Consider the following 21,488-nt stretch of genomic DNA (forward strand, 5'->3'; position numbering starts at 1 on the left):
CATTTAATTACTAATGAAGCAATAGCCAAGTCCAAAACCATGCTTTAGATCAGTTTAAAATTTGATGGTCGGCCAATAAGTGCAACTGTCATTCCCAGATTTGGCCATAGATAAATCCCACATGGGAAACAAAATATGACTAAGTGTGTTAATTTGTTTTCACTGAGAATCCAAATTTAAAAATCGTGCCATCATCGTGGACTACTTTTAGTAGCGTCATCAAGATGCTTCCTCTAAAAACGCACATACAGTGCCTTTGGAAAGTATTCAGAAACCTCGACTTTTTCCACATTTTATTACAGCCTTGTTCTAAGACTGAGGGGAAAAAACTATTTAATCAATCCACAGTCATGGCCAAAAGTTTTGAGAATGACACATTAATTTTCAAAGTCTGCTGCCTGAGTTTGTATGATGGCAATTTGCACATACTCCAGAATGTTATGAAGAGTGATCAGAAGACTTGCAATTAATTGCAAAGTCCCTCTTTGCCATGTAAATGAACTGAATCCCCCCCAAAAACATGTCCACTGCATTTCAGCCCTGCCACAAAAGGACCAGCTGACATCTTCTCAGTGATTCTCTCGTTAACCTGTTAGGGCTAGGGGGCAGTATTTACACCGCCGGATAAAAAACGTACCCGATTTAATCTGGTTACCACTCCTACCCAGTAACTAGAATATGCATATACTTATTACATATGGATAGAAAACACCCTAAAGTTTCTAAAACTGTTTGAATGGTGTCTGTGAGTATAACAGAACTCATTTGGCAGGCAAAAAACTGAGGTTTCATGCAGGAAGTGGCCTGTCTGACAAGGTGTCGTTCTTCTTGTCTCTGTTTATTGAAGAGTGAGGATCTTAGCTGTCCCGTGACACTTCCTACGGCTGCCATAGGGTCTCAGAAGCGGTAAAAAGCTGAATCGTGGCTTTGCAGGCTCTGGCTGAAAAAAAGTAGCGCGTTTGGGTAGTGGCTGGTTACAGTACTGTGAGACTCAGGCTCGTGCCCGCGTCGACCGAAAGCTTTGTTTACTTTCCTCTGTTTAGCTAAATGGACATTCCCGGTCGGAATATTATCGCTTTTTTACGAGAAAAATGGCATAAAAATGGATTTTAAACAGCGGTTGACATGCTTCGAAGTACGGTAATGGAATATTTAGATTTTTTTGGTCACGAATTGCGCCATGAGCACGACCCTGATTTACCATTTCAGATAGTGTCTGGGACGCACGAACAAAACGCCGCTATTCGGATATAACGATGGATTATTTTGGACCAAACCAACATTTGTTATTGAAGTAGCAGTCCTGGGAGTGCATTCTGACGAAGACAACAAAAGGTAATCAAACTTTCATAATAGTAAATCTGATATTGGTGAGTGCTAAACTTGCCGGGTGTCTAAATAGCTAGCCCGTGATGCCTGGGCTATGTACTTAGAATATTGCAAAATGTGCTTTCACCAAAAAGCTATTTTAAAATCGGACATATCGAGTGCATAGAGGAGTTCTGTATCTATAATTCTTAAAATAATTGTTATGCTTTTTGTGAACGTTTATCGTGAGTAATTTAGTAAATTGTTAGCGAATTCCCCGGAAGTTTGCGGGGAATTTGCTAGTTCTGAACGTCACATGCTAATGTAAAAAGCTGGTTTTTGATATAAATATGAACTTGATTGAACAAAACATGCATGTATTGTATAACATAATGTCCTAGGGTTGTCATCTGATGAAGATCATCAAAGGTTAGTGCTGCATTTAGCTGTCTTCTGAGTTTTTGTGACATTATATGCTAGCTTGAAAAATGGGTGTCTGATTATTTCTGGCTGTGTACTCTGCTGACATAATCTCATGTTTTGCTTTCGCTGTAAAGCCTTTTTGAAATCGGACAGTGTGGTTAGATAAAGGAGAGTCTTGTCTTTAAATAGCTGTAAAATAGTCATATGTTTGAGAAATTGAAGTAATAGCATTTCAAAGGTTTTGAAAATCGCGCCACAGGATTCAACTGGCTGTTACGTAGGTGGGACGAATTCGTCCCGCCGGTCCCATAGAGGTTAACACAGGTGTGAGTGTTGACGAGGACAAGGCTGGAGATCACTCTGTCATGCTGATTGTGTTCGAATAACAGACTGGAAGCTTCAAAAGGAGGGTGGTGCTTGGAGTCATTGTTCTTCCTCCGTCAACCATGGTTACCTGCAAGGAAACACGTGCCATCATCATTGCTTTGCACAAAAAGGGCTTCACAGGCAAGGATATTGCTGCCAGTAAGATTGCACCTAAATCAACCATTTATAAGATCATCAAGAACTTCATGGAGAGCAGTTCAATTGTTGTGAAGAAGGCTTCAGGGCACCCAAGAAAGTCCAGCAAGCGCCAGGACCGTCTCCTAAAGTTGATTCAGTTGCGGGATTGGGGCACCACCAGTACAGAGCTTGCTCAGGAATTGCAGCAGGCAGGTGTGAGTGCATCTGCATGCTGTCACGTCCTGACCAGCAGATGGAGCTAGTGTTTTAGTTTTGGGGTCAGGACGTGGCATGTTTGTGTTGGTTAAATGTTGGGTGGATGATTGGGACTTCCAATTGAAGGCAGGTGTGTATAGTTGCCTTTGATTGGAAGTCCTATATAGGTGTGTGTGTTTTTCTTTGGGGTTGTGGGTGGTTGTTTTTGCACTGCGTTTCTAGCCTGCAGAACTGTAGCTGTTGTCACTTTGTTTGTATTGTTAAGTGGATGCTTTACTCCTTTATTTTAATTAAAGATGAGTATTCACATACCTGCTGCGCCTTGGTCTTCTCTCCATGACAACTTGCGTTACACATGCACAGTGAGGCGAAGACTTTTGGAGGATGGCCTGGTGTCAAGAAGGGCAGCAAAGAAGCCACTTCTCTCCAGGAAAAACATCAGGGACAGACTGATATTCTGCAAAAGGTACAGGGATTGGACTGCTGAGGACTGGGGTAAAGTCCTTTTCTCTGATGAATCCCCTTTCCGATTGTTTGGGGCAACCGGAAAAAAAGCTTGTCCGGAGAAGACAAGGTGAGCGCTACCATCAGTCCTGTGTCATGCAAAGCATGGTAAAGCATCCATCAGCCAAGCCAATTTTGCCTAAGAACACAGCCATGAATAAAGAATGGTACCAACATCCTCCGAGAGCAACTTCTCCCAACCATCCAGGAACAGTTCGGAGACAAACAATGCCTTTTCCAGCATGATGGATCACCTTGCCATAAGGCAAAGTGATAACTAAGTGGCTCGGGGAACAAAACATCGATATTTTGGGTCCACGGCCAGGATACTCCCCAGAACTTAATCCCATTGAGAACTTGTGGTCAATCCTCAAGAGGCGGGTGGACAAACAAAACCCCACAAATTCTGACAAACTCCAAGCATCGATTATGCAGGAATGGGCTGCCATCAGTCAGGATGTGGCCCAGAAGTTAATTGACAGCATGCCAGGGCAGATTGCAGAGGTCTTGAAAAAGAAGGGTCAACACTGTAAATATTGACTCTTTCAATCAACTTCATGTAATGGTGAATAAAATCCTTTGACACTTATGAAATGCTTGTAATTATACTTCAGTATTCCATGTCGTGTCTTTGGGCACCATTAACCTCTACGGGCTAGGGGGCAGTATTGAGAATTTTGAAAAAAAAATGTGCCCATTCTTAACTGCCTCCTACACCAACTCAGAAGCTAGGACATGCATAGTATTAACAGATTTGGATAGAAAACTCTGAATTTTCTAAAACTGTTTGAATGGTGTCTGTAAGTATAACAAAACTCATATGGCAGGCAAAAACCTGAGAAAAATACAACTAGGAAATGAGAATTTTGTGGCTGTACTATTTGAGTCATTGCTAATAGATCACACAGTGACAAAGGATTCATTTTGCACTTCCTACGGCTTCCACTAGATGTCAACGATCTTTATAAAGTTGTTTGAAGTGTCTATGATGAACAGAGACCGAATTAGAATGCAGGGAAGTTGACGTCCCTGGGATGTCGTCACTTCATTATTGCGCGCACCTGCGCGTGCATGTGAGGCGAGACATTTTTGAAAATGTTTTTCAAGACACAGGAGAGGTCGGGTTGAAATATTACTGATGTTTCACGTTAAAAATGGCCCTAAAGATTGATGCTAAACAACGTTTGACATGTTTGAACGAACGCAAATAGATTTATTTTTTTTTACTTTTCGTCGTGACTTTCCCCACCCCCCGCCCTACATTTTGAGGAGCCTAACAACATGGAACAACTTGGAGTTATTTGGACATAAATTATGAACTTTGTCGAAAGAAACCACATTTGTTGTGGACCTGGGATTCCTGGAAGTGCCTTCTGATGAAGATAATCAAAGGTTTTATTTACAATAGTATTATTGATATTAGATGGTGCTAACCTGTATATCCTAGCCTATTGTTCTTAGCATGTTCTTAGCATAGCACCCCGTTTATTGCAAAGTGTGATTTCCCAGTAAAGTTATTTTGAAATCTGGCAATGCGGTAGCATTTATGAGATGTTAATCTATAATTCTTTGAATGACAATATTATAATTTACCAATGTTTTCGAATAGTAATTTTGTAAATTGTAACGCTGATTCACCGGAAGCATTTGAGGGAGAAAAAAAATTCTGAATTTCACCGCTACTGTAAAATGCTGTTTTTGGATATAAATATGAACTTAATGGAACAAAAAATGCATGTATTGTATAACATAATGTCCTAGGAGTGAATCTTCTGAGGAAGATTGTCAAAGGTTAGTGCATAATTTTAGCTGGTTATCTGCTTTTGGTGACGCCTGTCTTTGATTTGACAAAACATTACACACAGCTATTTTCAATGTACTCTCCTAACATAACCTAACTTTATGGCTTTCGCCGTAAAGCCTCTTTGAAATCGGACAATGTGGTTGGATTTAGGAGATGTTTATCTTTCAAATGGTGAAAAATAGTTGATTGTTTGAGAAATTGAAATTATTAGATTCTTGCAGTTTTGAATTTCCCGCCATGGTCACTTGTCAATAAATCCCAATACTGGGATCAGGTCCTCATGTTTATCAAATAAATCCCTGTAATTATTATCACGCGATTAAACTGATTAATCGTTTAACTGTAATTAACTAGGAGATCAGGGCACCAAGGAAAATATTCAGATTACAAAGTTATAATTTTCCTAATGTAACTTTCCTATATTATAACATTATATATTATAATATAGGCCGATTATCTTCTGGTTTAAATGGTGTATTTTACCTCGCGTCCAGTCTCATTCCAAACGTCGTAAATTGTTGTATCTGCACGAATCCAGCCTTTACTAAAGTCATCCATACATCAATTGTCTTAAAATCATTTATTTACTAAACTAAGTAATTCACAGAAAGCATGCAAACAGTTGGTTATCGTTACAAAGCATTGGTGGAGTAATGTGCCCTAGTCGGCTAAACAGGCATGGCGGCCTGTTAAACAAATAAGGGGGGTGGGGGCAGCGGAGAAGGCACACAGAGTTGATAAATATTAACAATTGATATGCTAATCCTTTGCACATGAACGCTCACTCATTCGGGAACAATTGCAATCAATATATATTTACGCTCAGTGTGTCGGGATCCTTGTTGGAGAGTTTTTGTCCTGTTGGAGAGTTTTGTCCGCGTTCTCTCTCGGTTAGAATGGATCTTTCAAAGCGGCATTCATTAATGTCGTTATAGGATGGATGTTTCGTCGGTCTTCGCATTCGATGATAGAGTACTTAGCTGCAGACTAATAATTAATATCAAAGACTTGTTCTTATTCTGTCGGTATCAATAGTCTAAAAGTTAACCACGTGGTGTAGTTAACTTTCAGTAGAGGAATTGGATGGTCAAACCTATTGGCCAACTCGTAATGGAGTGGAGGCCTGGTCGAAAGGAAATCAGGGTGGGGGTTTTATACGTGAACATAGGACCAGGCGTCATGTGACAAGCCTGTTCTGTCTGTGTCCCTGGGGGGCGTGCCGATGACTGATTTAAGCTTTGAACAGAAATACATTCTATCACGTTAACATCAGTACATAGCATCTCAATGTATTACAAATAGCTTTATCCTTATTAATACATTTTATACAACCATTTAGATGCAAGTCCCATAGCTGAGGCTATTATATAAACAGTATTATGGTAATATGGCTATATTGTCTCTTCTGAGTATCACTAAATTGTACCAAGCGGACCAGTTCGTAGCTGGATTCTTCACCGATCTTTTATACCTTCTCCAGAACATAAATGTCGTTCGGTTCCCCAATTCTGTGAGTTGGAAGAATTTCCTTTGTCTCTCTATGAAACCTGTCTCAACTGGGCCCTGCGGCAGGACATTCTCCTTTAGAATTTTACGACCCCTTCACACAGGGCCTGGGTGGGGGGAGGTAGGTTGGGGGAGGGTGCAAGGGGGAGGGGGTCAACTGTCCTCCCTGTACTCAAAGAGGGCAATGTCATGACACATAGTAACATCTGACAAAAATATCTAAAGACACTGAAGCAGAAAACTTTGTGGAAATTAATATTTGTCATTCTCAACTTTTGGCCACGACTGTACACACACAATAACAAAGCAAAAACAGTTGTTGAAATTTTGACTGATCTATTAAATATAAAACTGAAATCTCACATTTACATAAGTATTCAGACCGTTGACTCTGTACTTTGTTGAAGCACCTTTGGCAGCGATTACAGCCTCGGGTCTTCTTGGGTATGACTCAACAAGCTTGGCACTCCTGTATTTGGAGAGTTTCTCCCATTCATCTCTGCAGATCTTCTGTCTCCATCAGGTTGGATGGAGAGTGTTGCTGCACTGCTATTTTCAGGTCTCTCCAGAGATATTTGATCAGGTTCAAGTACAGGCTCTGGCTGGGCCACTCAAGGACATTCAGAGACTTGTACCGCAGCCACTTCTGCGTTGTCTTGGTTGTGTGCTTAGAGTCGCTGTCCTGATGGAAGGTGAACCTTCGACCCTGTCGGAGGTCCTGAGCGCTCTGGAGCAGGTTTTCAATCAAGGATCTCTGCACTTTGCGCCAATCATCTTTGCCTCAATCCTAACTAGTCTCCCAGTCCCTGCCGCTGAAAAACATCCCCACAGCATGATGCTGCCACCACCATGGTTCACCGTAGAGATGGTGCCTGGTTTCCTCCAGATGTGATGCTTGGCATTCAGGCCAAAGTGTTCAATCTTGGTTTCATTAGACCAGAGAATATTGTTTCTCATGGTCTGAGAGTCTTTAGGCAAACTCCAAGCGGGCTGTCATGTGCCTTTTATTGAGTGGCTTCTGTCTGGCCACACTTCAATAAAGGCCTGATTGGTGGAACACTACAGAGATTGTTGTCCTTCTGGAAGGTTCTCTCTCTTCACAGAGGAACTCTAGAGCTCTGTCAGAGTGACCATCGGGCTCTTGATCACCTCCCTGACCAAGGCCGTTCTCCGATTGCTCAGTTTGGCTGGGCAGCCTGCTCTAGGAAAGAGTCTTGGTGGTTCCAAACTTCTTCCACTTAAGGAGGGCACTGACCCCAGATCTGTGCCTCAACAGAATCATGTCTCTAAGCTCTATGGACATTTCCTTCGACCTCATGGCTTGGTTTCTGCTCTGACATGCACTGTCAACTGTGGGACTTTAGACAAGTGTGTGCCTTTCCAAATCATGTCCAATCAATTGAATTTACCACAGGTGGACTCCAATCAAGTTGCAGAAACATCTCAAGGATGATCAATGGAAACAGGATGCACCCGAGGTCAATTTTGAGTCTGTCGTGGACGAATCAGAATTAGTTGGGTAACATAGATAATTAAGATGTTTTATAAGTTTAATATGCTTATTTGAGGTACTTGTCATTAGAAAGTGTCCATTGGACTCTGGTGTCTTTTCAGTTACACATTTCCCTTAGCTGGGGCTCAGACACTTGGGGCCCAGAGAGGGGAAGAGGTCAGACTTGTCTTTTACTTGTCTCGTTGCTCTGCAGAATATCAGCAAGAGAGGAGGACCGAATGAAATATTGTCTTCATATGTGAATGTCTCTTTACCTATGCTTAAACCATGTGAAGGGATGGCGTGATTACTGGGGAACCAATGACTTGTCTCCACAATGTCTGTGAGCAAGTCACACCCTCCTTTTCCTTATTGTGGGGAGGTTTATGGCAGTGTCTGGGACCATGGTCTCTTAGATCTCACACTTATCCTGTGATAATATATGGCCTAGAGGCTCACTCCCTCCAGTGAGCCTGTCCAGGAGTGGGGTCAAGAGGGGGTTTGCTTGAGATGGGAGTATCTAGAGTTGACAATTGATATATGCCATTGGATGAAATAGTTCTGTTCAATACCGTACCTGGGAGGGACAGTTCTAAGGAGACCAGATACTGGGCTATATAATGAACCAGGTTGACATAGCAGTTACTGTCTGATGTGTTTTATGGATATCTGTCATACAAAACGTAACCTTTGTGAACTGTTACTAAGTATCTGTGGTTTGTCAATGTACGTTGAAGGGGCTGTATCGTTGCTATAAAAGATCCCTGAGCCATTCTGTAAGCACCTCATTAAATGATTCATTCGCGAGAATGCATTGGTGGGGTCAAGAACTTTTGCAAAAGTATCTTAAGTATTAAAGATGTAGTTTAACTCGGACTGGTGTGTTTGTAAATCCTCATTTGGTAATGCGGAAATTAGCCACCACAAGTCTCATATCAAAGGGTCTGAATACTTGTGTAAATGAGGTATGTTTGTTTTTTGTACATTTAAACATTTCTAAAAACCAGTTTTCGTTTTATCATTATGAGGTACTGTGTGTAGATTGCTGAGGACGTTTTTATTTAATCCATTTTAGAATAAGGCTGTAAAGTAACAAAAATGTGGAAAAAGTCAAGGAGTCTGAATACTTTCGAAGGCACTGAACACACAGGCACGCACACAGCTGTGAGCCCTACAGACACCACAGTGACGTTTCACCTGGAGTCTGGAGGGACGAGTCCGGGCTGCACAGACTCAGACACGCTGCAGAGAGAGAAGCCATCATCAACAGGATGGACAGACCCACCCAGAGAGTGTCCACATGGGAACCACAGTAACAGCAGGGAAAATGTAATGCAACAGAAAACAAAAAGAAGCGGAATACAGGGGGGGGGGGGGGCTGCGTGACAAATTTAAGTTAGTCCCACACCGTTTACTACTTAGCGAATACACCCCTAGTAGTCAACCCTAGTTTCAGTGGGTTCTCTTCCGTTTGGTGCTTTATGAACACAACCCAGGACAGACAACCAGACAGACACCCATAGAGCGGGAGGCATCAGACTGGCCACACAGAGAACCAACCAAATTTGTTGGAGAATGAGTCCAACAGGCCACTTTGAGGAGGCTGTATGGAGATACATTTACTACAAGAGGAAGACCGAGAGGGTTATTTCATATGCGACCCAATAACTCAACCAACAATATATGGCCCAGTCCAGAAACATCCCTAGCCAACTTTCTAAGCACTTGTATAGATTCAATAGATAAATCAGACCTAGGTTCAAATACTACCTAGGGTTTAACAATTATTTTCAAAGACATCTCTCACACGCCACCGTTCAAAAGTTTGGGGTCACTTAGAAATGTCCTTGTTTTTGAAAGAAAAGCACATATTTTGTCCATTAAAATAACATCAAATTGATCCGAAATATAGTGTAGACATTGTTAATGTTGCAAATAACTAAGTCATTTAAAAAAGTAATGAAATAAAAAAAAAATTGGTATAAACAATATGCAGATTAACAACGACTTCACCCAAGCCTTTCATATCATATGTCAAGGTGTAGCTACTTCCATTGTTTCGATCTATCCAATTCTTATAGATCTACATCAAGTGTGTAGGACTGGCTATAGGGGCCGTTTCTGGAAAGGGTTTCACTAAGAACATGTTTGAGTCCCACTCCCACCTGGGGGTGCGGCTGAGCGGCCGGTCGGGAGAGGCCTTTCCAGTGCCCTTCCCAGAATCCTCAACTAGAACCTCGATGTCATCTTCCCTGAGGACAGGAGACCAGAAAAGTTAACCACCAACACTATGGGTGAGTCTCAATTGTATTTCCTTGATCCCTCACATCCTCTCTCTCTCTCTCTCATTACTAACTGTGCAGCGTAATAAACATTTTAATATTCAAATGCATAACATTTGATTAATACAACATTTGAGGTAGACTGATTAAATATTGTATGGAAAATGAAGGGGATGATTAAGATGCTTTGCGACAGTAAAGAAATGTACCTGACTAAACGGTTATCCCCAGTTGAGCTCAGAACTGATCAGTTTAGCTCACCAAGTCCTCTATCCTGCTTCGTATTATATCCCTCCGCTCAGAGTAGACTTCTGTGGTTCTACGGTAAACTGTACTTACTCGGCCATGGGCAGTGGCTCCTTCGCAGCATCTGCGAGCTCCTTCTGAAGCTTGGCTTGTGTCCGCCTGGAATGAAAAGCAATTTTAATTTTTTACAAAAATACATAAATTACTGGATTGCACAACAACCTAACAGTTATTTGGAAGGTTTTATTTAAACTGAAGGTTACTTGGTCATTTTGCCTACTTTAGTTGAATCCATTGATTGCTAGTTGCTCTAGATAAGAGCATTTGCTTCATGATTAAAATACAAAAACGTACTATAATTGCAGGCCACTTGGGGGCACCTACACAATCGATCACTGAGCCACAACTGGGTCTCCAAGCCATCTCAACTCCAAGCCAGCCACCTAGTCGCTCCATATTGAACATTAATGGCGCCGGAGGAGATAGCTGCTGTTTTACAGTCCCCTAACCAATTGTGCTATTGTGTGTGTTTATCGTTATTTGTAACTTATTTTGTACATAATGTTTCTGTCACCGGCTCTCATGACCGAATATAGCTTCTAGATAACAGGACAGCGATTACTCATCTCATACTGGAAGATTTTTTTCTTTAAAAGAGTCAGACGCAAAGGAATTATTTCAGATTGCAGACAAGGCCCTCATCCCTGTCATTCGCAGGAGAAAGAGACAGAGGACAAAGGTCGGGGTGCCTTGTAAGGATCCAATGACGAGAGGGTAATCTACCTTTACCATCGGTCCTATTAGCCAACTTATAATGATTTGATAATAAAAAAAATAAAAACTACGATAACCTCTCTCCTACCAACAGGACATTAAAAACTGTAATATCTTGTGTTTCACAGAGTCGTGGATGAACGACGACATGAATAACATACAGCTTGCGGGTTTTACGCTGTTTCAGCAGGATAGAACGGCCTCTGGTAATACAAGGGGTGGCGGTGTATGTATATTTGTAAACAGCTGGTGCACAAAATCTAATAGTAAAGAAGACTCTAGGTTTTGCTCGCCTGAAGTAGAATATCTCATGATAAGCTGTAGACCACACTATTTATCAAGAGTTTAAATCTATATTCATTGTAGCAGGAAAAAGCTCATCCAGAGGCAATGCTCCTACCGGCCGGGGACTTTATTGCAGGGTAACTAAATAAGTGTCACCAAATTTCTACCAGCATGTTAAATGTGCAACCAGAGGGGAAAAAATAAATAAATAAATAAACTCTAGATCACCTTTACGCCACACACAGACACGTACAAAGCTCTCCCTCCAATTGGCAAATCTGGCAAACTCTATCCTCCCAGTTCCTGCTTACAAGCAAAAACTAAAGCAGAAAGCACCAGTGACTCGGTTAATAATAAATTTAAAAAAAATTACGTGGTCAGATGAAGCAGATGCTAAGCTACAGGACTGTTTTGCTAGCACAGACTGGAATATGTTCCGGGATTCTTCCGATGGCATTGAGGAGTACACATCAGTCACTGGCTTCATCAATAAGTGCATCGTTGACGTCATCACCACAGTGACTGTACGTACCTACCACGACCAGAAGCCATGGATTACAGGCAACATCCGTACTGAGCTAAAGAGTCGAGTTGCCGCTTTCAAGGAGCGGGACTCAAACCCGGAAGCTTATAAGAAATCCTGCTATGCCCTCCGACGAATCATCAAATAGGCAAAGCATCAATGCAGGACTAAGATTGAACCGTACTACACCGGCTCCGACCCTCGTCAGATGTGGCAGGGCTTGCAAACTATTACAGACAACAAAGGGAAGCACAGTCGCGAGCTGCCCAGTGACACAAGCCTATCAGAAGAGTTAAGTGCCTTTTATCCTCGTGTCGAGGTAAGCAACACTGAAACATGCATGAGAGCATCAGCTGTTCAGGACGACTGTGTGATAACGCTCTCCGTAGCCGATGTGAATAAGACCTTTAAACAGGTCAACATTCACAAGGCCACAGGGCCAGACGGATTACTAGGACGTGTGTACTCCGAGCATGCACTGACCAACTGGCAAGTGTCTTCATTGACATTTTCAAACTCTCCCTTTGAATTTAATACCAACATTTTTCAAGCAGACCACCATTGTCCTTGTGCCCAAGAACAATAAGGTAACCTGCCTAACTGACTACAGACCCATAGCACCCACGTCTGTAGCCATGAAGTGCTTTGAAAGGCTGGTCATGGCTCACATCAACACCATTATCCCAGAAACCCTAGACCCACTACAATTTCCAACCGCACCAACAGATCCACAGATGCAATCTGTATTGCACTCAACATGACCTTTCCCAGGCCTCCCGGGTGGCGCAGTGGTCTAAGGCACTGCATCGCAGTGCTAGCTGTGCCACCAGAGATTCTGGGTTTGAGCCCAGGCTCTGTCGCAGCCGGGAGGCCCATGAAGCGGTGCACAATTGGCCCAGCGTTGTCCGGTTAGGGAGGGTTTGGCCGGCAGGGATATCCTTGTCTCATTGCGCACTAGCGACTCCTGTGGCGGGCCGGGCACAGCGGTGTTTCCTCCAACACATTGGTGCGGCTGGCTTCCGGATTGGATGTGCATTGTGTCAAGAAGCAGTGCAGCTTGGTTTAGTTGTGCTTCGGAGGACGCATGGCTCTCAACCGTCGCCTCTCGAGTCCGTATGGGAGTTGCAGCGATGAGACAAGACTGTAAATACTACCGATTGGATACCACAAAATTGGGAGAAAAAAAGGGGGTAAAAAAATAAATAAAACTGGCCTTTCCCACCTGCACAAAAGGAACACTTGTGAGAATGTTATTAAATCGACTACAGCTCAGCATTCAACACCATAGTGCCCTCAAAGCTCATCACTAAGCTAAGGACACTGGGACTAAACACCTCCCTCTGCAACTGGATCCTGGACTTCCTGACGGGCCACCCCCAGGTGGTTAGGGTAGGCAACACCACAGCGGCCACACCATCATTAAGTATGCCAATGACAACAGTGGTAGGCCTGATCACCGACAACGATGAGACAGCCTATAGGGAGGAGGTCAAGTATAACCTCTCCCTCAACGTGATCAAGACAAAGGAGATGAACGTGGACTACAGGAAAAGGAGGACCGAGTACGCCCCCATTCTCATCGACGGGCTGTCGTGGAGCAGGTTGAGAGCTTGAAGTTCCTTGGTGTCCACATCAACAAACTATCATGGTCCAAACACCAAGAGAGTCGTGAAGAGGGCACGACAAAGCCTATTCCCCCTCAGGAGACTGAAAAGATTTGGCATGGGTCCTCAGATCCTCAAAAGGTTCTATAGCTGCACCATCGAAAGCATCCTGACTGGTTGCATCACTGCCTGGTATGACAACTGCTCAGCCTCCGACCGCAAGGCACTACTGTGCGTACGGCCCAGTACATCACCGGGGCCAAGCTTCCTGCCATCTAGGACCTCAATACCAGGCAGTGTCAGAGCAGACACCCTAGTCATAGACTGTTCTCCCTGCTACCACATGGCAAGCGGTACCGGAGCGCTAAGTCTAGGTCCAAAAGGCTTCCAAACAGCTTTTACCCCAAAGACATAAGACTCCTTAACATCTAATCAAATGGCTACTCAGACTCATTACTCATTTGCATTGCCCCCCACCTTTACACTGCTGCTACTTTGTTTATTATCTATGCATAGTCACTTTACCTCTACCTACATGTACATATTACCTCGACTAACCAGTGCCTCTACACATTGACTCTGTACAGGTAGCCCTTGTTTATAGCCTCTTACTGCTGCTCTTTACTCATTTGTTAATTTTGGCTATTCATTTTTTACTTTACACTTTTTCTTGAAACTGCATTGTTGGTTAAGGTCTTGTAAGTAAGCATTTCACTAAGGTATACACCGGTTGTATTCAGCGCATGTGACAAATAAAATTTGATATCTTACGCCCTCATCACAGTATATGATACAACTACAGCCGAGTCAAGCCGTGTCGCCCTGGTTGGCACATTTGTAGGGTTCACGCTACAAGTATCAAGATACTAAGAGAGTTTTCCCTTGCAAAAAAAAACAAAACACGAACAATACTAAACTATATGGTCCTTTGAAATCCAGCTTTATGTAAAATATGGAGTGCTAAAACTTGGAATAAATAAAATGTGACTCAGTGACAACATAAGGCTGTTTCCAACATTGAGGTGGTTTTCCTCAAGAAATGGAATCTGCTTTATGTTTTGTTTCCATGTCATGAAACTTCCTGGTATTGTGATAGGCGGTACCATGACAACCCTACAAACTTGCAGTCTCGCATTGAGTTTGTTGGCCTCTTGGGATTTCTCAGCCATCCAGCGAGACACCAGCTCCTGGTTGTCATTGGTGGTGCGCCGCAGCTTCTCCTCCAGGGCGCCGAAGGTGATCTGAAGGGCTTCGTACTCGTCCTTCAGCGTCTGGTTGGCCTGCTCCAGGTCCTGTAGCTGGCCACGCAGCTCCCAGCACTCACCCTTCAGCTCTGTGATCTGCCGCTGGTACTCCTGCATCCTGGCAGATGAGTTTCGCAAAAAACTGTAAAGGAGGACCACTGATTTGGGCTGGGTCAATTGCAATGTGTATCAATGTAATGTATATAAGATGGTCAGAAATCCGTGATTCATCAGGATGAAATCCCCCCTCTGGATCATGGAAATGAGTCAATGACATCAGTAGGCAACAATATCGCAAATGGCTGGAGTGTTGGAACATACAAAAGGACCAATAAATCACACAGACTCATAACAGGTAGAGAGTAGACTCACTTGGCTTCATTGCTCTTAATCTCCTTGTCCTTCTGCTGAATCTGGTGGTTCAGCTCAATCACACTCTGGGCCAGCTACATGAAAGCCAATGTGAGAAAGAAGAGAAAGACATTCAGTCAAAACATCCACAACTGAGGGCAAGTTGGTTGGTTACAAACAAACCAAAGGTAAAAAAATAACAAATAAATAAATGGAGAGTCACGTTTTTTTGTCCAGACCTTGCTCCAGCTAACCTAGTCCCAAACATTAAGACATTTGGTTCGAATTAAGTAGTTAACCAACCATAGTATACACTATAGATATTATCTTGTCCAAAAAGTCATATTTGAAGAACAAGCGAATGTTCAAATTTCACCCTTTTGATTGATCATGACTCATGATCATGAGTAATCCTTTATTTTCAGCCATCAGTCACAGCATCTTTGGGGACAGGGCAGAGGTCTTGTGAGTGATAAGGCAATGAGGCCCATGAGAAACTCAAATATTGGAGCCTTTGATTCTTATTCTCTGTCCAGCACTGATAAACAGAAGTGCTTTGAACAAGATCCTTTCTGACATTGAAAAGCAAGATTTGTTCCTAAAAAATAAATGCAATTTCAACTTCAGTTTCTTGGTCAAGTTAATGTGCTGGTTAGAATTAAGCTGTTCATCTAACCAAATCCCAAGATACTTATAGGAGGTGACCCTATCAATGTGCTGCCCTTTTAAAGTTAAAATCTGCAAGTGACTCCATCTGTCTACTTTCATAGAAGAGAAAACCATACATTGTGTGTTCCTTGCATTAAGCACCAGTTTCAATTCGAAAAATTGCCTTTGAATAGCATCAAAAGCCAACTAAGTCCTGGAAAGCCTTCTCAATAATAGATTCTCTACAATAAATAATTGTGTCATCAGCATACAGATGGAGATTTGCAGAGTCCGTCTTCCCTTCGAAAATAAGGGTTAAATTCATCAGGGCCAGACGCCTTCTTAATATCAATAGATTTGAGTGCCTTTACAACTTCTGAAAGAGCAATCTTGGTAAAAGGAAATAGATGAACCATAGGCCCACATGCGGCAGTTTCATTCACAGCCTCATTCGAGATGTTAGGATGAAGTTCATTATCAAATAAATGCCAAGCCTTAGCAAAATGCTTATTAAAAACATGTCAAGCAGTTTATTCTTGTCAGTCCCATCCATTGAATTTAGATGTCAACTTCAGCAGAAGACCAGAGTTTGTGTTAGCATTCATGGGTTTAATAGTTTTCCATAATTTCCTCGGTTTATTGAGGTTTGCCTTGGTTGATTCGTAATAGAAGCCAAATTTGCATTTCTGTTTTAACAAGGTGCATTCATTTCTCAGTACCCTAAATAACTGCCAGTCGGCCTTGGAATTACCCTTTCTGGCTTTGGCCCATTGTGTGTTTTGTTTATGGATCAAATCAGATTTGTCTCTACCTCTTACCTGGTACTTTTTGAGAGGGGCGTGTTTATCACAGATAGTAGAAAACGTGAAATGAAAATAGTGCTACTGCAATGTCTGGAATAAGCGCAATCCTATCCCAGTTGCATGCATAAAGTTCACACAGGAATGCCTGCTCACAGAACTGTGTAAAATTTCAATTGACTATGACCCGAGGGAGCACTTCAGGATTTTAGTGTCTAAAGCAAGCAACTGCACAATGATCATTTAAAATCAAGTTTACAGCATTCAATAACTGCAGTTTCAATGCTAAATTTGAAAGATAAAAGCTACCATCATTCAAAGTAGGGTTTGGCGGTATCGCTGGGGTATGGAGATGAAATTGTTTTGATAGACTAGGCAATGAGCCATAACCCATGTAGGCAGCAATTAAAACCATATGTACAAAAACACCCATTTAAACCATTGAATCCAACAATACACTAGAATGAAAATCAAAATATGTTGAATCAGTCTTAAAATGTAAATGCTCAAAAAATGTTCAGCTGTAACCTACAGGTCTAGTAGTCAGACACCATGTGTGTGCACGAGCATTGCTGCCTTAGAACGCCAGCACGTTCAACAGTCGCTGCAGTAATATGCTGACAGGGATTTCACCCAGTGCGTGGATCTGGTAAAATGCCTCCAGTCACCTTGCAGTAGGCTACTGCACAGTGAGGCAGAAGCGGGCCATGTAGACCAGCCAATCACGTTATGTCAGCGCAGATTCCAACCTCCATCACACAGCACAGGAAAGCAGAAGAGGAGTCAGAGGACTCCAGTAGATTGGCGGAACATATGAAAAGCCTGACTGTCGAGGAGTAACCAAGGCTATTCGGCGCTACGTGTCTAGACAGTCACAGTGCAGATGTATCCTCTCTCAGCTATCAGGGAGGGCAACACACCGGCACACATTGTGTAGAAAACAGCAGATGCGGTAGGCCTACATAGCTGTAGGCCTACGTGATAATATTGCAATTTGCGGGAAAACACTTGTGGGCGGTTTCATGGACAGAGATTCAACATTTAGAGAAAGCAGAGATCTAAAGATGCAACCACTATCATGGGTTGTTAATATAACTAGGATAATTCCTTTGAATGCTATAAAATTAAAGTTGATTTGAAAACCAATAGAACAGGAGAGTGCATATGAGGACAACTTTATAAAATAATTGCCTCCATATTTCCACGGTGGGGTTTTGGCTAGGCTACTTTGAAACAAGATAAGAAATGCCTCATATGAAAGAAACATCCCACTTTCAAACATGGAACAGGAAAAATATAGCGATGCTAATGATAAATGGAAAGGTTTCCCAAAAACCTTAAAATGTTAACTAGCTACAAAGTAGCCTAGGGTTGGGCGGTATCCAGATTTTCATACCATACCGGGGTATACAGTATTACCGGAAGCACACACAAGGGGAGCTATTTCCATTTGACACAAAAAACAATTTGAGCAACAGGGATCTTAATCCAGAGGGGATTGAATATCTCTGCAGTACCAAGAAGCTTGATATCTAGCCACATGAGCAGGATGTAATGACACATTTTAGATTTCTTATAGTTATACACAGTCAGTTAGGAAAGCAAAGGCTAGCTTTTTCAAACAGAAATTTGCATCCTGCAGCACTAATTCCAAAAAGTTTTGGGACAATAAAGTCCATGGAGAATAAGAGCACCTCCTCCCAGCTGCCCACTGCACTGAGACTAGGAAACACTCACCACTGATAAATCCACAATAAATCGAGAATTTCAATAAGCATCTCCACGGCTGGCCATGCTTTCCACCTGGCTACCCCAACCCCGGCCAACAGCTCTGCACCCCCTTCACCCAAATCCAGACAGCTGATGTTCTGAAAGGCTGCAAAATCTGGATCCCAACAAATCAGCTGGGCTAGACAATCTGGACCCTCTCTTTCTAAAATTATCCGCCGCCATTGTTGCAACCTATTACTAGTCTGTTCAACCTCTCGCATCGTCTGAGATTCCTTAGGGTTGGAAAGTGGCCGCAGTCATCCACCTTGTCAAAGGGGGAGACACTCTAGACCCAAACTGCTACAGACCTATATCCATCCTGCCCTGCCTGCCTAAAGTCTTCAAAAGCCAAGTGAACAAACAGATCACCGACCATTTCGAATCCCACCATACCTTCTCCGCTATGCAATCTGGTTTCCGAGCTGGTCACGGGTGCACCTCAGCCACGCTCTAGGTCCTAAATGATATCATAACCCCCATCAATAAGAGACAATACTGTGCAGCCGTATTCATCGCCCTGGCCAAGGCTTTCGACTCTCAATCACCACATTCTTATCGGCAGACTCAATAGCCTTGGTTTCTCAAATGACTGCCTCGCCTGGTTCACCAACTACTTTGCAAACAGTTCAGTGTTTCAAATCGGAGGGCCTGTTGTCGGGACCTCTGGCAGTCTCTATGGGGGTGCCACAGGGTTCAATTCTCGGGCCGACTCTCTTCTCTGTATACATCAACGATGTCGCTCTTGCTGCGGGTGATTCTTTGATCCACCTCTACGCAGATGACACCATTCTGTATACATCTTGCCCTTCTTTGGACACTTAACGAACCTCCAAACAAGCTTCAACGCCATACAACACTCCTTCCGTGGCCTCCAACTGCTTTTAAATGCTAGTAAAACTAAATGCATGATCTTCAAATCGATCGCTGCCCGCACCGACCCGCATCACTACTCTGGGCAGTTCGGACTTAGAATATGTGGACTATAAAACTATAAATACCTAGGTGTCTGGTTAGACAAAACTCTCCTTCCAGACTCACATTAAGTATCTCCAATACAAAATAAAAACTAGAATCGGCTTCCTATTTCACAACAAAGCCTCCTTCACTCATGCTGCCAAACATGCCCTCGTAAAACTGACTATCCTACCGATCCTTGACTTACAAAATAGCCTCCAACACTCTACTCAGACTGCATCCAATTTGCTATCACAGTGCCATCCGTTTTGTCACCAAAGCACCATATACTACCCACCACTGCGACCTGTACACTCTCATTGGCTGGTCCTGGCTGGTCCTCGCTACACATTCGTCACCAAACCCACTGGCTCCAGGTCATCTATAAGTCTTTGCTAGGTAAAGCCCCGCCTTATCTCAGCTCACAGGTCACCAATACACACGCTCCAGCAGGTATATTTCACTGGTCATCCCCAAAGCCAACACCTGCTTTGGCCGCCTTTCCTTACAGTTCTCTGCTACCAATAACTGGAATGAACTGCAAAAATCACTCAAGCTGGAGACTTATATCTCCCTCTCTAACTTTAAGCATCAGCTGTCAGAGCAGCTTACCGATCGCTGCAGCTGCACACAGCCCATCTGTAAATAGCCCATCCACCCAACTACCTACCTCATATTTGTTTTTCTGCTCTTTTGCACACCAGTATTTCTACATGCACATCCTCATCTGCACATATCACTCCAGTGTAAATTGTAATTACTTCGCCACCATTGGCATTTGTTTATCACATGTGTAACTCTTGTTTGTGTTGAACTGCTTTGCTTTATCTTGGCCAGGTACAGTTGTAAACGAGAACTTGTTCTCAACTGGCCTACCTGGTTAAATAAAGGTGAAATAAAAAAATAAAGTTATAAGCTGTGGCGTAGCACACACACCCCTGCTTATAACTGAATTTCTGACTCAGTTGACAGCCTAATTCATCTATTAGCCTACTTTCAAAGCACAGCTTGGTTTGGCCTGACTGAGACCAATCTGGGATCAATCATTTTAGGTCTTTGAGAGTCAGTTTGTCTTAGAATTTGTCATGCAGGGTGACATTCCGTTGCCAGGCAGGCCATATTCTGTTTTTCAACATTTTTGTATACTCACTTTTCCCAGGCACCACTGCCCATCCATGTTGTTTCCAACTATCAGGGGTGTATTCACCAGGGTTTAATAGCGGGAACCGGGTTACTAATATTTACAGAGATTTCTCAACCAAACCGACTCCCTTTTACCGGGATAAATAACTGAGAAACCAATTTATTTAAGCTAATAGCAGTGACGCCCAAAGCAAGTAGCTCATGGATGTGCATTTCAACAATACTGTGCTTCTCACTGCTAGCTCTGCATGATCAATCATCAATGCACAGTGCGTGTCTGAGTGTGCGCTGTTGTAATAGCTTAGTATTTTACTATATTATTTATGCATATTGTTTATTCTGAAACTGTACATGCGACATTGAAATGCAGTTACTAGGCCTACAGAATTGCCTCCAACTTTTGAGCTACCAGTAGAGTAGGCCTACCTACTTTAATTCATTGCAAAAATATTTCCTGTGTAGAGCTTCACTAAAACTAATGCCACAGAGGCACAATACAAATCTGCAATGGCAGAATAAAATGTAGCAAACAGGCGGTTAGATAGAATTGATATGACATGCATGACCTACACCCCCCCCCCCCCTGCAAGTGCAGAGGGGGGATTCTAGTAGTGAAACGTCCTAGAACGTTACAGTCCTGCCTCAAGCCGACGCAAGCAATGAAGGAAATTCTAGCAGAACTGGCTGCGAGTGACGGATTCTACCATGCAAACAGCATTGTACTACACACAATCTACCATAGCTGCCAGACCGTTCCACCATATGCTGCAGTCCAATTTCATCTTGAGCTCTTTCCCAAAATCTTCCTTCACGTTGCATACCGCCTGGCCTGTAGTTTGTCGTAATTGACGTGACTTGCGAAAGTTGGTTCAATCTTCTTCAATTTCTCTAATGTGCTGTGCAGCTCCCCTCAGGCTACTGTTTCTTCACGCTCCCCATCTTCTTTAGCTTCAACACAAGTTTATGTAGCCAGAAGGTTCACGGTTCATTCATTTTATGCTGTGGCTATATTTGGAAACAATGTAACTAGCCTGTGTGTTTTCACCAATATTTTCTTTTGTGAAAAGCCCAATTTATTCTTGGCCTACTGTACGTCAGGTGTTGATT

General features: G+C 42.8%; 1 pseudogene across 1 annotated transcript in view; it reads right to left on the bottom strand.

Annotated features, from left to right (window-relative positions):
• The window catches only part of LOC106612344 (autophagy-related protein 16-1-like), a 99,860-nt pseudogene that overhangs the window by 72,953 nt on the left and 5,419 nt on the right, over positions 1–21,488 (bottom strand). The window contains exons 3-8 of the transcript XR_014378664.1: positions 15,088–15,161; positions 14,597–14,833; positions 10,666–10,680; positions 10,379–10,444; positions 9,923–10,009; positions 9,318–9,379 (exon numbers count right to left, since the gene is read on the bottom strand). The product of XR_014378664.1 is annotated as an autophagy-related protein 16-1-like (transcript). The remainder of the gene's footprint in view (positions 1–9,317; positions 9,380–9,922; positions 10,010–10,378; positions 10,445–10,665; positions 10,681–14,596; positions 14,834–15,087; positions 15,162–21,488) is intronic.

Source organism: Salmo salar, chromosome 09 (genome assembly GCF_965601325.2).
Source record: "Salmo salar chromosome 09, fSalSal1, whole genome shotgun sequence".
NCBI classification, from domain to species: domain Eukaryota; kingdom Metazoa; phylum Chordata; class Actinopteri; order Salmoniformes; family Salmonidae; genus Salmo; species Salmo salar.